This window comes from Marmota monax, unplaced genomic scaffold, assembly GCF_021218885.2.
Source record: "Marmota monax isolate L192 unplaced genomic scaffold, Marmota_monax_Labrador192_F-V1.1 WCK01_AAM20220418_F8-fsc00062, whole genome shotgun sequence".
NCBI classification, from domain to species: Eukaryota; Metazoa; Chordata; class Mammalia; order Rodentia; family Sciuridae; genus Marmota; species Marmota monax.
In genome coordinates, this window is record NW_026695221.1 from 6523323 (window position 1) to 6535648 (window position 12326).

General features: G+C 34.0%; 1 protein-coding gene across 10 annotated transcripts in view; it reads left to right on the forward strand.

The window, feature by feature from the left end:
* Arhgap32 (Rho GTPase activating protein 32) overlaps positions 1-12326 on the forward strand; it is a 307145-nt gene that overhangs the window by 125994 nt on the left and 168825 nt on the right. For 2 of the 10 annotated variants that reach the window (XM_046432647.2, XM_058575243.1), the window contains exon 2: positions 5627-5797. The exons of 7 other annotated variants lie outside the window; for them this stretch is intronic. The gene's annotated coding sequence lies outside the window, so the exon portion shown is untranslated. Of the gene's footprint in view, positions 1-5626; positions 5798-7098; positions 7250-12326 lie in introns of those variants that run through there. One more of the 10 variants, XM_058575245.1, reaches the window with a different exon arrangement.

A 12326-nucleotide genomic window follows, 5' to 3' on the forward strand; every position in this document is an offset into this window, starting at 1 on the left:
CCTAGGTTGGTTCCATAGCTTGATATCTTGGTTTTGAAATTCTTTCTTTGAGGCTTTTCTTTGCACAGTGATGTATAGAATATGTTGATAACATTAAAGTCATGAACACAATATTGCCTTAATTTTAAAGATTCAATTTCTAGGCCTGATGCCTAATATCATTAAGTTTATAATATCATCTTGTTTAATGTTCTTTAATATCATGTTATTGGTTGATGGACAATCTGGCATTTGAAACAGGGATAATATAGTGCATAATTGAACTGTGTTTTTACAATTTGTGTACTTTTAATTTATAGAAGCCCAAATCCCTCAGTCATGTTTTCACTTGTATTTGCTTTTAAGAATCAGTTTTTAGTGAGAAGAGAAACTTCTGATTCCAGTTAAGCTGGATGATTTGGCGATGAGCATGCTTTAAATTTGGGGGGAATTCCTTTAATGGTTTGTAGCATTATGGGACTAATATTTGATGCACTTGATTGACTGAGTTCTTTATTACTTCTCTTCTTACTTGGAATGATGCAACAAGTTAGAAGATACTACCCAATCCAAATAGATAATAAGGGCCTGGAAAATAGTATTAACATTTCTTGTGGCTTCTTGCTTTCCTCTAGGATGATTACTTTAATGGCTAATTCACCTGGAAACTCTGGAAGCTCTTTCATAGTTCCCTGCTTTTATTACTGTGACACTTTTGTCTTCTGCAGAAATTCTTGATTTTGGGATTCCCAACCAGTTTTTATAAGCTTGGGAAAATGGAGAGTTAGTATTAACACTTAACCATGTTAAAAAATATTTATTTATTTATCTAACAGTATCACACCCAGGACCATTGTATGTGGTATTGTTCTTCATGGGCATTTCACTCTTAATAATCAGTTATGTACAATGTCAAAAATGGTGTGTACTTTGCCAAGGTTATTTCTTTGCTTTATAACCTTGAAGATAAGATCTTGGAGTTAGTTTAGTTAAATAGTTTTTAGTTGTGTTAAATATTCTTTTAACACACTCAATATAACCTTATTAGTGTTAGAAAAATAATGATTTTAATTGTAATCAACAGAGTTGGATGGGAACATCCCTTAATCTTTGAAAATTTTATGCAGTACTGGAGTTTAGCCAATTGGTCTGTCTTTATAATTTGTGAAATAAATCTGTCTTAACCATGAGGCATGCTTGTACAAGACTTTCCTGGTATTTCAGTAATTAAGCCCAGTGGGATGGAGTCCAATGTGGGCCTTTCTTAACATCTGTCTATTTGAGTGTTTGATGTTCAGGAGGGGTCTCGGAGCAGAGCAACTATATTAAACTATATATGAGTTCCTGGTTTATTAAATTGGTTATTTAAATTTAAAACCCTTATAACCTATTTTTCCTTGATCTTTGCATTCAGCTTAAACATTGAAGTTACCCTTAAGTGGTCACTTGTACTTCCAACATCATTAAATTAAAATCTATGACACATATAATTTTTTTAAAGTTATAGTTGGACACTATTTATTTATTTATTTATTTATTGTGCTGAGGATTGAACCCAGTGCCTCGTATAAGTGAGGCAAGTGCTCTGCCGCAGAGCCACAATCCCAGCTCCAAATCTCTGACACATTTGAAGTTCTGTTTATAAATATGACATAGTCTATGTTTTCTTTTTAAAATAAAATTTATCAAGTGACTAGCTTAGTAAGATTATCATCAGAATAAGCAAAACCTTCTTGGAAACTTAATTTTGGAAGTTTTGCTATATGTTTACTTTTTTTTTTTTTTTTTTTTTAAATTTTTTTTTTTTTTTTAAAGAATTTTTTAATGTTTATTTATTTATTTTAGTTTTCGGCGGACACAACATCTTTGGTTGTATGTGGTGCTGAGGATCGAACCCGGGCCGCACGCATGCCAGGCGAGCGCGCTACCGCTTGAGCCACATCCCCAGCCCCCTGTTTACTTTTCATTGATGATTAATTTTCCCTTTGAATTTTCTCTGTTATTATTTGAAATTAAATAATTCTTCTACTCTATTTTTTTTTCTGTTTTAACTCCTTTTTCTCTTCTCTTCCCTTCCTCATCAAATAAGATCTTTAGGATATTTTACTTTCATTAGTTTTCAATTCTGTCCCCCTAAGATGAGACTTTTGAAACTCTTGCTTATTCCCATTCAACCTCACCCCTAGACCTTAGTTTTTTGTTGAGATACTATAGTATTTTCTTTTTATCATTCATTTAGATATAATTATGTATATCATCATTCAGCACTTATTATTATTTCTTCTTATCCTCAGTACATCCTATCTTAAGGTGTCTGTTCCAGAACATTTGTTACTAGGTTGTTAGTTTGTTGAATATTTTTTGTAGATAAGTTCTGTGGGTGATGTCCTCTGACTTCTTGTATACACTCAAATAGCAATCTATTTCCTCTTTTCCTTCGTGTATTAACTTTACAATGCTCTAACATATTTGAATTGAAAATCATTCTAAAAGGAGGAAAGGTTTATTTTGGCTCAAGGTTTCAGTCCATGGTCTGCTTTTATCAGTCCATGGACTGCTTTTTCAGCCCATGACCTGCTGCTTTTGGGCCAGTGATGAGGAACTACATCATGGTGGGGAATAAATAGGTGGTGGAAAAGACTGCTCACCTAATGGCAGCTAGGAAGCAAAGAGGAAGACAGAAAGAGCTAGGGGTCTCAGTATCTCTTTCAGGCACACACCCAAAGAGACCTAACTTCCTTCTACTGGGCCCAACCTTCTAAAGGTTCTGCCACCTCCCAGTAGTGCCACAGGCTGGGAACAAGTCTTCAATCTGTGGGTCTTTGGGGGATGTTCAAGATACAAGTTAGCAGTTTGTAGCTTGTTCTTTTGTTACTATTAGTAATTTAGTTACTGCCTTCTTTCTATCTATAAAAGTTTTCTCTTTGTGGAACCTCTTTTTTTTTTCCTTATTAGGTCTCCATAATCCTTCCTTTCTTAATACATTTCTCTTTACATTTTTATTTTGTGGTTTGAAGTGTTTTTGTACTTGTTTCCTTCCCTTCTTCCTTCCTTTGTCTACACTGAGGATTGAACCCAAAAGTGCTTAACCACTGAGCCATATCCCCATCTCTTTTTATTTTTTAAATTAAAAACAAAATTTGAGACAGGGTCTTACTGAGTTGCTTAGGGCCTTGCTCCATCTTCTTTTTGAACCTTCTAAATTCAAATAGAATAGTCATTTTTAAGGCTTCTTCATATTTGGATCTGTCTATCTATCTATCTATCTATCTAATAAATTTAGGGTTTTTTTTTTTAGCTTTCAGTGTACTTTATTCATTCAGTGTTCATGTTCTGTTTGTTCTGACTGACCAGAGCATGTGCTTTTAACTGCTGAATAAAACATACTTGCACTCTGTGCCCCCTGTCCCATGTTTTCTTCATAATCCCATGTTATATAATAGCTTCCACCTTGCTTCTTTTAGATACACGCATCTTCCTTAGAACCCTTAGTTGCCAGTCAGATTTCTTTAAAGAGTAATTTCCCAGTTGTTATTAATACCTTGCAAACAAGCTTCTTTTTTATTGTGGGGAGGATTGAGGTGTAGCCTACTTGAACCTCTGTTTTTCTTTATTGGTTTACATGATCCCCGCTTGCTTTTAGTCTTCCAGAAGTTTATCAGTCTTTGGTTTCCTGAGGCCAGCCATACCATTCTATTAGGGATTCATTTTCCCTTTTTTAAACCTTACTAATTTTTCAGAGATGTGGAAGAGAGAGTTGTCTTGGGATGGAAGTTTCATTGCTGAGTTTTTTCTGGCACCTGAGATGAAAATTCTCTGAAGGAAATATTCTGTGAGGCAGAATCTTAATATAATTCCTGTCTGGTGGGTCTCTAGGGAGGTGAGTGGCTGCTATGTGGTCCTTTTCAGGCTGGAAAGTGGAATCTTCTAGGAAAAATGGTCTACTACCTCAGACAGTGACTGAGAAGTGGCAGTGCAAAACAGGGCTAATCTCAGTGTATTGAGCAATAATCAGTTAGAAGATATACTAGAAAAAAATGTGCCAAACCAAAAAGATAAAATGTCAGAAATACAATTAAAAAGGATCTTTAAAATCTATTTAAAAAATAAAGGAAATTCTTACTAAAGAACATACAAGAAGTCAGGAACAAATGAAAAATATACCTTTTTCAGAGCTAAAACTATGCAGCACGATAATGATACTAGTTCAAGCTAATTTGAATTTTTCAGGTGATAATAAAAATGCTTTTTTAAAAAACTAGATGATTCATCTTGAAATAAATTGATAGAAGTAAAGAAAAGAAATTGAGGGTAGGGATAGAGGACTTTGTGGGATAAAGTCACAGTAATTAAAATCTGTGGTGCCAGGACATGAGGAGAAGTCACTTTGGGTAGGATGGAAAGCACACACATACCCACATTCATAGGAAAATTTAGCTGTGGTACAGTGAGCTTCCCTAAACCAGTGGAAACATTAAGTACTATTCATTAAATGAAGGCAGGGGGAGATTGGATATACATCTGTGGAAAATAAATAAACCTAGAATTCTACCTCATACCTAGGACAAATGATAAATGATCAGAGATTTAAGTGTATTAAATGACACCAAAACATTTTAAATATAAAACTTGGGAAAATGGAGAATTTAAAAAATTTATATCATATTACACATACCATGTGTGTGTATGTGTGTGTGTGTGGGTGTGTATTTTTTCATAGTATTGGGGATTGAAAATAAAAGAGTTGAGGATGTAGCTCAGTGATACAGTACCCCTGGGTTCAATCCCTAATATCACAGAAAACAACAACAACAATAACAACAACAACAAAACACCCCAAACTAACAAAACAGCTCTCCATGTTGATGGAAAATTCTACAGGAAATATTAGAAAGAAGCAAGGCTCACAAGAGTACGTAAACACAATAAGGAGTAGCATATTTGCACATTGTTTTTAGACTTTTCTTTGTATTGATATTTTCTTTCATATATGAGTAATTTAAAATTCTTAAAGAGTATAAGGAACTGATTACTGTGGGAGAAGGTAATTTAATGGGTAGGACAAGGACAGATTGAAGATTATGATGTGATGAAATTTTTTTATACTATATACCTTCTCATATCTTTTAGATTTTTGTTGCTAAAATTGTAATGCCTACTAAGAATTATAGTATATCAGATATTTTCAGTTCAAAGTGACCAAAATGCACTTCCAACTGACTTCAGCAAACTTTTTTGTCTTTTCACCACAAATACAGCTGTCCCCAGTGTTATAAGTCCTGTTTCTTTATTTTCTAGGAATACTGGAAATATTAGGTTTATGTAAAACCTTATTAACCAGTATTAACTAGCTAGAACAGAGCACCTATATTTTAAAACTCTTAGCAGTCTAATTATTAACATATTCTGAAGTTAGCATATTAGTAGATTACATTCTATGATGCCAGGTAATGGCTTTTATCAGCTACAAATACACTGACACACACAGAAACTTTGCAGCTTGAGTTTTACTACTTCAATCACAGGCAAAACCAGCAGAGAACACCAAGCTCACCAAGTTGGCCATATTGCAAAGAGCTATTCCTCTGACACTCTTTATGAAGTCCAAAAGTGACTAACAAACCAAACTCTCTATTGTCTCTGACAGAACCAATGCCTGTATGTATCTGCCAAGCCTCAGACTCTAAACCAGACTTTGACTCATTGTTGCCACCAGTGGGAAATAGCTTATTGCCACAACTGTCACAGGAGCAGAAGCACACTTGATAAAGAACAAGAAATACACAAAACACAGAATGGGAGAATAAAAAAGAGGAAGGTACAATTTTATTGCTGCTTGTAATTTGCTCCAAAGATTAAGAAAAGATGTGCCCGGGATGTATAGTCATTGAGATATAATTCTGGGCAATGTGGTGTATTTGTTCGAAAGGGAATTCACTTGGATATCTCTGTGGAATGTCAAAACTGTCAAGTATAAGTTTTTAAAAGACACGAACTAGAATCTCATACAAATAAAATGAATGTGTGTCAAAGATTCAATTGTTTAAGTAATTTTTTAACAGGAGAAGCTGCAAGATGGAAAGGACCATGATCTTTGTATTTGAGGGAAGTGTTTTTTTTTTTTTCTGTTTGATTCAATATATCCACCAGGTTCAAGTATGAAGATGTTTTATAGAAAAGTCTTATAAAAATGTATTTGAAACTACAGGACCAATATTTATCTTTAATTATAAAAGCATACAACAAAAGTTTTTATGGAGTTGATTCATTATTTCATGGCACAGTAATATATAAACATAATTTTTATAACTATTAAACTAATGTGTAGCATTTACCAATAAACTTTTACTTTACACTTATTGAAGTATAACTTGCATATAATAAAGTCTATCAATTATAAATGTATAGCTTGGTAAATTTATACATATGTATGTACCCAAGTATACACCCAAGTAGTAACAACACAATTTAGATAATTTTTCTAGCCTGCCACAAAACCTTTGTCCCTCCTAGTTAGTACCTCTCTCAAACCATTATTCTGACTTCTGTTATGATCATTAATTTTGCCTATTCTTGAACTTTATGTAAATAAAATTATAGCACATACTTATGTCTGGCTTCTGTTGCTCTATATCTATGAAATTTAGCTACTTATTAAAAGACAGCAATAATTCTGTATATTTTGTGAAGAATAGTAAAAGTTAGGTATTGTTAATGGACATATTTGTTACTATAATAAGTAATTGCATGTACTACTAAGAATATGTTTCATTCTTTTTCCATATTGACTAGATAATCAGTGATCTTGCTAAATTATCTTATCAATTCTGTTGTTTGTAAAGTCTTAGGTGGTCTGTGTACAAATCATGTTATCTTTAAATAATGAGAATTTTTATTTTTCCTATTGCATTTTTATGCCCTTTATTTTTCTTTTCCTTGTTTTTTATTTTTTTTTTTAAACTTAGTAGGACCTTAAGTACAATGTTGTGGAAGACATTCTTTTCTTATTCATGATCTCAGTTGTAAAGCATTCAGCATTTCACTTTTAAATATGTTAACTATGTTCTTAAAGTAATGTCCATTAAAATACTTTTAAAATTCATTCACAGTGGGCTGGGGATGTGGCTCAAGTGGTAGCACGCTCGCCTGGCATGTGTGCGGCCCAGGTTCGATCCTCAGCACCACATACAAGCAAAGATGTTGTGTCTGCCGAAAACTGAAAAATAAATATTAAAAAAATTCTCTCTCTTTAAAAAAAATTCATTCACAGGTATTAAATCTTACCTATTGAAATGATATGTAATTTTTCTCATTTTTAATAGTGTGGTCAATTACAAGGATTGATTTTAGAAAGTTAAGCCAACTTGCATTTTTGACCAAAACGCACAGGGTCAATATATATCCTTTTTGAATATTACTGAGTTTGATTTGTTAATATTTTGCTTAGGAGTTTTTTTTTAAGCTATGTTCATGATACCAAGCTGCAATTTTCTTTCCTAGTAATATCTTTATCAACTTTCATTATAATGATTGGCTTGCTACTTTAGACAGCCTTTTGACGCTATGACCACAATATCCAATAAGAACAGTTCAGAGAAGGAAAAGTTTATTTGAGTCTCATGGTTTCAGAGGTACCAGGTCCATAGAAGCCAACTCTTATGCTCTTGGCTCAAGGTGAGGCAGCACATCATAGGGTTAAGTGCCCAGTGGAGGAAAACTCCTCAGCTTTTAGTGGTATAAGAAAGTGGAGAGGCGAAAGGGGCTGCAGGGAAGATGTACCCTTCCAGGGCATGCCCCCAGTGACCCAACTCCTCCAGCCACACCCCACCCGCCTATAGTTATCACTCAGTCCATTCAAATAAGGATGATTAGGTCACAACTTGCATAATCCAATCATTTTACATCTAAATATTGCTGCATTAGCAGGAGCTTTTAGGGGACAGTTCAAATCCAAACCATAACACTTGGCTTCATTGAATGGGTTGATAAGTATTTATTTTTATGTTCCAGAAGGATTTATATAAGAATTTTAATTTTTATTCCTTGAATGTTTTAAACAGTTCATTAGTGAATCCAGTTGGGCTTGGAGTTTTCTTACAGGTTTAATTTTTTTCATAGTTCTGAGAATAAAGTTTTTTTGTTTTGTTTCTTGTTTCAGTTTTAGTGAGTTGTGTTCTTCAGGTAATTTTTTTATTCTCTACTGCATTGAAGTAAAATTGATCATATAATCCTGAGAATCTTTTTAATGTCCATAGACTGTGTAATCTTTTTACGTCTGTAGACTTTCTAGTTATAACTCTTCTGTTTTTTCTTGATCAGTCTTGTTTAGGGATTACTCATTTTATTAGTCTTTCAAAGAATCAACTTTTGTCTTTCTTTGTTTCCTCTATTGTATATTTGCTATTTCATTATTAATTAAAAGTTTTCTTTACATTTTCCTTGAATTAATTTACTATTTTTTCTAGCTTGTTGTCGTGGAAACTTAGTATATTGGTTTTTAAATTTGTGTTATTTCCAGTGTTATGCATTTATAGCTATGAATTTTGCTCTAAATAGTGCTTTAGGTGTATCCCACACATTTGTGTCTGTTCTATTTTCAGTATCATTCAGATAAAAATATTTTCTCATTTCCATTGTGATATCATATATTTGATATGAGTAATTCAGAATTGTGTTTCTTGAGTTCTAGACATTGGGAACATATCTAGTTGTCTTCTAGTACTTGATTTTTTCGTGTGATTCTGTGATTGTTACAAAGTATGTAATTCATAGTTTAAATTCTTTGTATTTGTTGAGAGTTGCATTGTCTGGCATTTAATCTCTTTAATGTTTTATGTGAGCTTGAAAGAATGTGCATTCTCTAGTTGTTGGATTTAATGTTCTATTGGAATTTTTGAAATTGGAAAATTGTTTGTATCTATATATCATGATTGTTTTTGCTTATTCTACCAGTTACTGAGAAGGGTTTGTTAAAATTGTCAGCTGTGAGTATGGATTTATCTACTTTTCGTTCTTTCAAATTTTGCTTTATGTATTTTAAAAACCATTATTTGTTGCAGTACTGGGGATTGAATCCAGGGCCTCACATATTAGATGAGTGAGGGGCTTCCCAGTCCTTTATTTTGAGACAGGGTTCTCACTAAGTTGCCCAAGCTACCCTTAAACTTGTGATCCTTCTGCCTCAGCCTCCTGAGGGGAGTAGCTGGGATTACAGGAATGTGCTACCATGCCTGGGTCCTTTCTTTTAAAAATACTTCTTTTGTCTCTGTCTCTATTTCAATATCTCTCATTTATTTCTGAGTCAACAATTTTGACATGTGAGACATTTTATTTAGTTACTTTTATGTTGTCTTGTACAGTTTTTCTCCTTTTTTCTTTTTATAGTTCAGTATAATTATTTTCTACTCTATTCCAGTTTACTAACCTCCCTTTAACCATGTCCATTTAACTCTATCTAGTGAGTTAATTTCAGATAATTTTCAGTCTTAGAATGAACATTTGTTTTTAACAGATTCCAATTCTCTTGTTGAAATTCTTCATCTTTTTATCTCTTTTTACTGATTTTCATATTTTTAAATCTATTTTTCTCTTTCATTTTATTGAATTTGTAAATCATAAATGTTTTAAATTTAACTGAAATCTTATTACCAGTTTGTGTATCTCTCTTTCCCCTTGCTTTGCCCTGGCAAGTAATTACTTGTAATCCATCTGATCTTGGAGAGGGCTTTCTTTCTATAGAGCAGAGGCTAGTTGGTTGCCCGCCCTGAAACTTCACTTATATGATGTATTCTAGAAAATTATGATTGTTGCCTTTTCTTCTTGTTGGACTGGTGTGGTTCTGTTTATAGCTTAGTACATCATAATAGAAGCTACATTATAAGTAATACAAGTAACAATAAGTGTTGGTGAGGATGTGGGGAGAAAGGTATTGTCATACATTGTTGGTGGGACTGCAAATTGGTGTAACCACTATGGAAAGCAGTATGGAGATTCCTTAGAAAGCTTGGATGCAGTTTTCCCACTCCTCTGTCTATACCAAAGGACCTAAAATGAGCATACTACAGTGACACAGCCACATCCATGTTTATAGTTAAAACTCACAATAGCCAAGCTATGGAAACAAGCTCGGTGTCCTTCAACAGATGAATGGATAAAGAAAATGTGGTATATAGAAACATGGGATATTACTCAACCATAAAGAAGAATGAAATTATGGCATTTACCAGGAAATGAATGAAACTAGAAAATATCATGCTAAGTGAAATAAACCAATCCCAGAAACCAAAGGCCAAAAATTCTCTCTGATTTGTGGATACTAACCCCAAACAAGGGAGGCCGAGGAGGGGAATAATAGAAATCCTTGGGACTAGACAAAGGGAAATGAAGGGAGGAATAGAAAAGGCTGTAGAATGAATTGGATATAACTTTCCTAGTCTTGTATTTGTATACATGACCAGGGTAACTCCGCATCATGTACAACCACAGAATGGAACCTAAATAGAATAAGTTATACTGTATGTATGAATATTCTGCCAAATATTAAAAAAAAATAGACCCTGCAAATGCACCATGGCCATTTTAACATCCCTTCCTGGTAAGGCTCAAATCTGAATTTATTGTGTATCTCTCTGTTTTGCTTTTGTTTCCCCAATTCCCCCCCCCCCCCTTACCTTTTTTGTTAAAGCATGACTCATAATGTTTACTTGATATAAGAAAATGTAGATGAAAATTTGCAGAGTCTGGGGAATGTTTTTTCCTCTAAAGAGAGCTAATTTTTCCTCTAGAACTTCTGATCTTGTCAAGGCTTAGTTTTACACTTATTGGAGTTTTCTTTTCTTTTCTTTTTTTTTTTTAAATTTTTATTTGTCCTTCCTCCTAAGATACTGCTTTTGTAGAGTCTGAGTTGAGGGCTCAGGGTTTTTAGTGCTCTTCTATCTTGGCAGGGCTTGTCAACTTCTGTCTTCTCAATGTTGCTGGACTGTTTTGTCTACTAGACTTTTTATTTAGTTTCTTATGGTTTTCTTGGTGTCTTTGACTACATACTTGTAAACTTGGGAAGCTGTTAATGATTTAAGAGGTTCTTTCTCTATAATTCTTTTTTTACACCAACTCCCTATCTGGTTTGATTAACCCTATGTATAATCTATACCTCCTCAGCCTGCTAAGATTATTTTATTATGCTTGGCTGTCTTTTCTATCATTGATTCAGAAATTTTTTTATATAAAATAATGATTAAATGTGGAATTTACTTTATTGGGCTTTCCTCCTTTCCAAGATTATAATCTTTGGGTGCCCAGCATCTCGGGAGGCTGAGGCAGGAGGATTTCAAGTTCAAAGCCAGCCTCAGCAACTTAGTGAGGCACTTAGCAACTCAGTGACATCCTGTCTCTAAATAAAATATATAAAAAAGGCTGGAGATGTGGCTCAGTGGTTGAGTGCACCTCTGGGTTCAATCCTTAGTACCAAAAAAATAAATTAAAAAAGGGTACAGGGGCAGGGGATGGGGTCCATACCTGTAATCCTAGTGGCTATGGAGACTGAGGCAGAAGGGTCATGCCTTCAATGCCAGCCTCAGCACCTCAGTGAGGCCCTAAGCAACTCAGTAAGGCCATGTCTCTAAATAAAATATGAAAAAGGGATGGGGATATGGCTCAGTGGTTAAGCACCCCTGGGTTCAATCCTTAGTACAAAAAAAAGAAAAAGATTGTAATCTTGGGAATCTCACTTGGATTGATTGCTTTCCTGTACCTTTGTACAAATAGTTTTATGTGTTGTCCAGCACACAGAATTGTTCTCATTGAGAGTGCTGGTTTAATGCTCTCTGCTCTATAGATTGGTACTGGAAATACCTTATTTCTTCTTCATCTTGCAGTTTTACTAAGCTTAGCACAGTTCTGTAGGTATTGATGCCAAGTAAATAATAGCTGTTGGAAATTTTTCTTGCTTTATATTGTGTTTAATAGTTAAAAATTATTTCATATATATAATTACCATCTATCAAAGAAGTTAAATAGCTCTAAGCCTTATTTTTATCTCCTGGAGTAAATTCAGGTGTTTGGTACATCATAAGAGATCTCTGAAAGCCATAGGAATGTAGGGTTGGTGCTAGCCACTTTAAATTGCTGCTTCTCTTCCTCTTCTTCCTCCTCCTCCTCCTTTTCCTCCTCCTCTTCTTCCTCCTCTTCCCCCTCCTTCCTCTTCTTCTCCTCCTCTTGTTCTTTTTAGTTATACATGACAGTAGAATCTATTTTGACATATTTATATAAACATGGAATATATCTTATTCTAATTAGGATCTCAGTCTTGTGGATATACATGATGTTGAGGTTTTAAGTTCTTTTAAGTA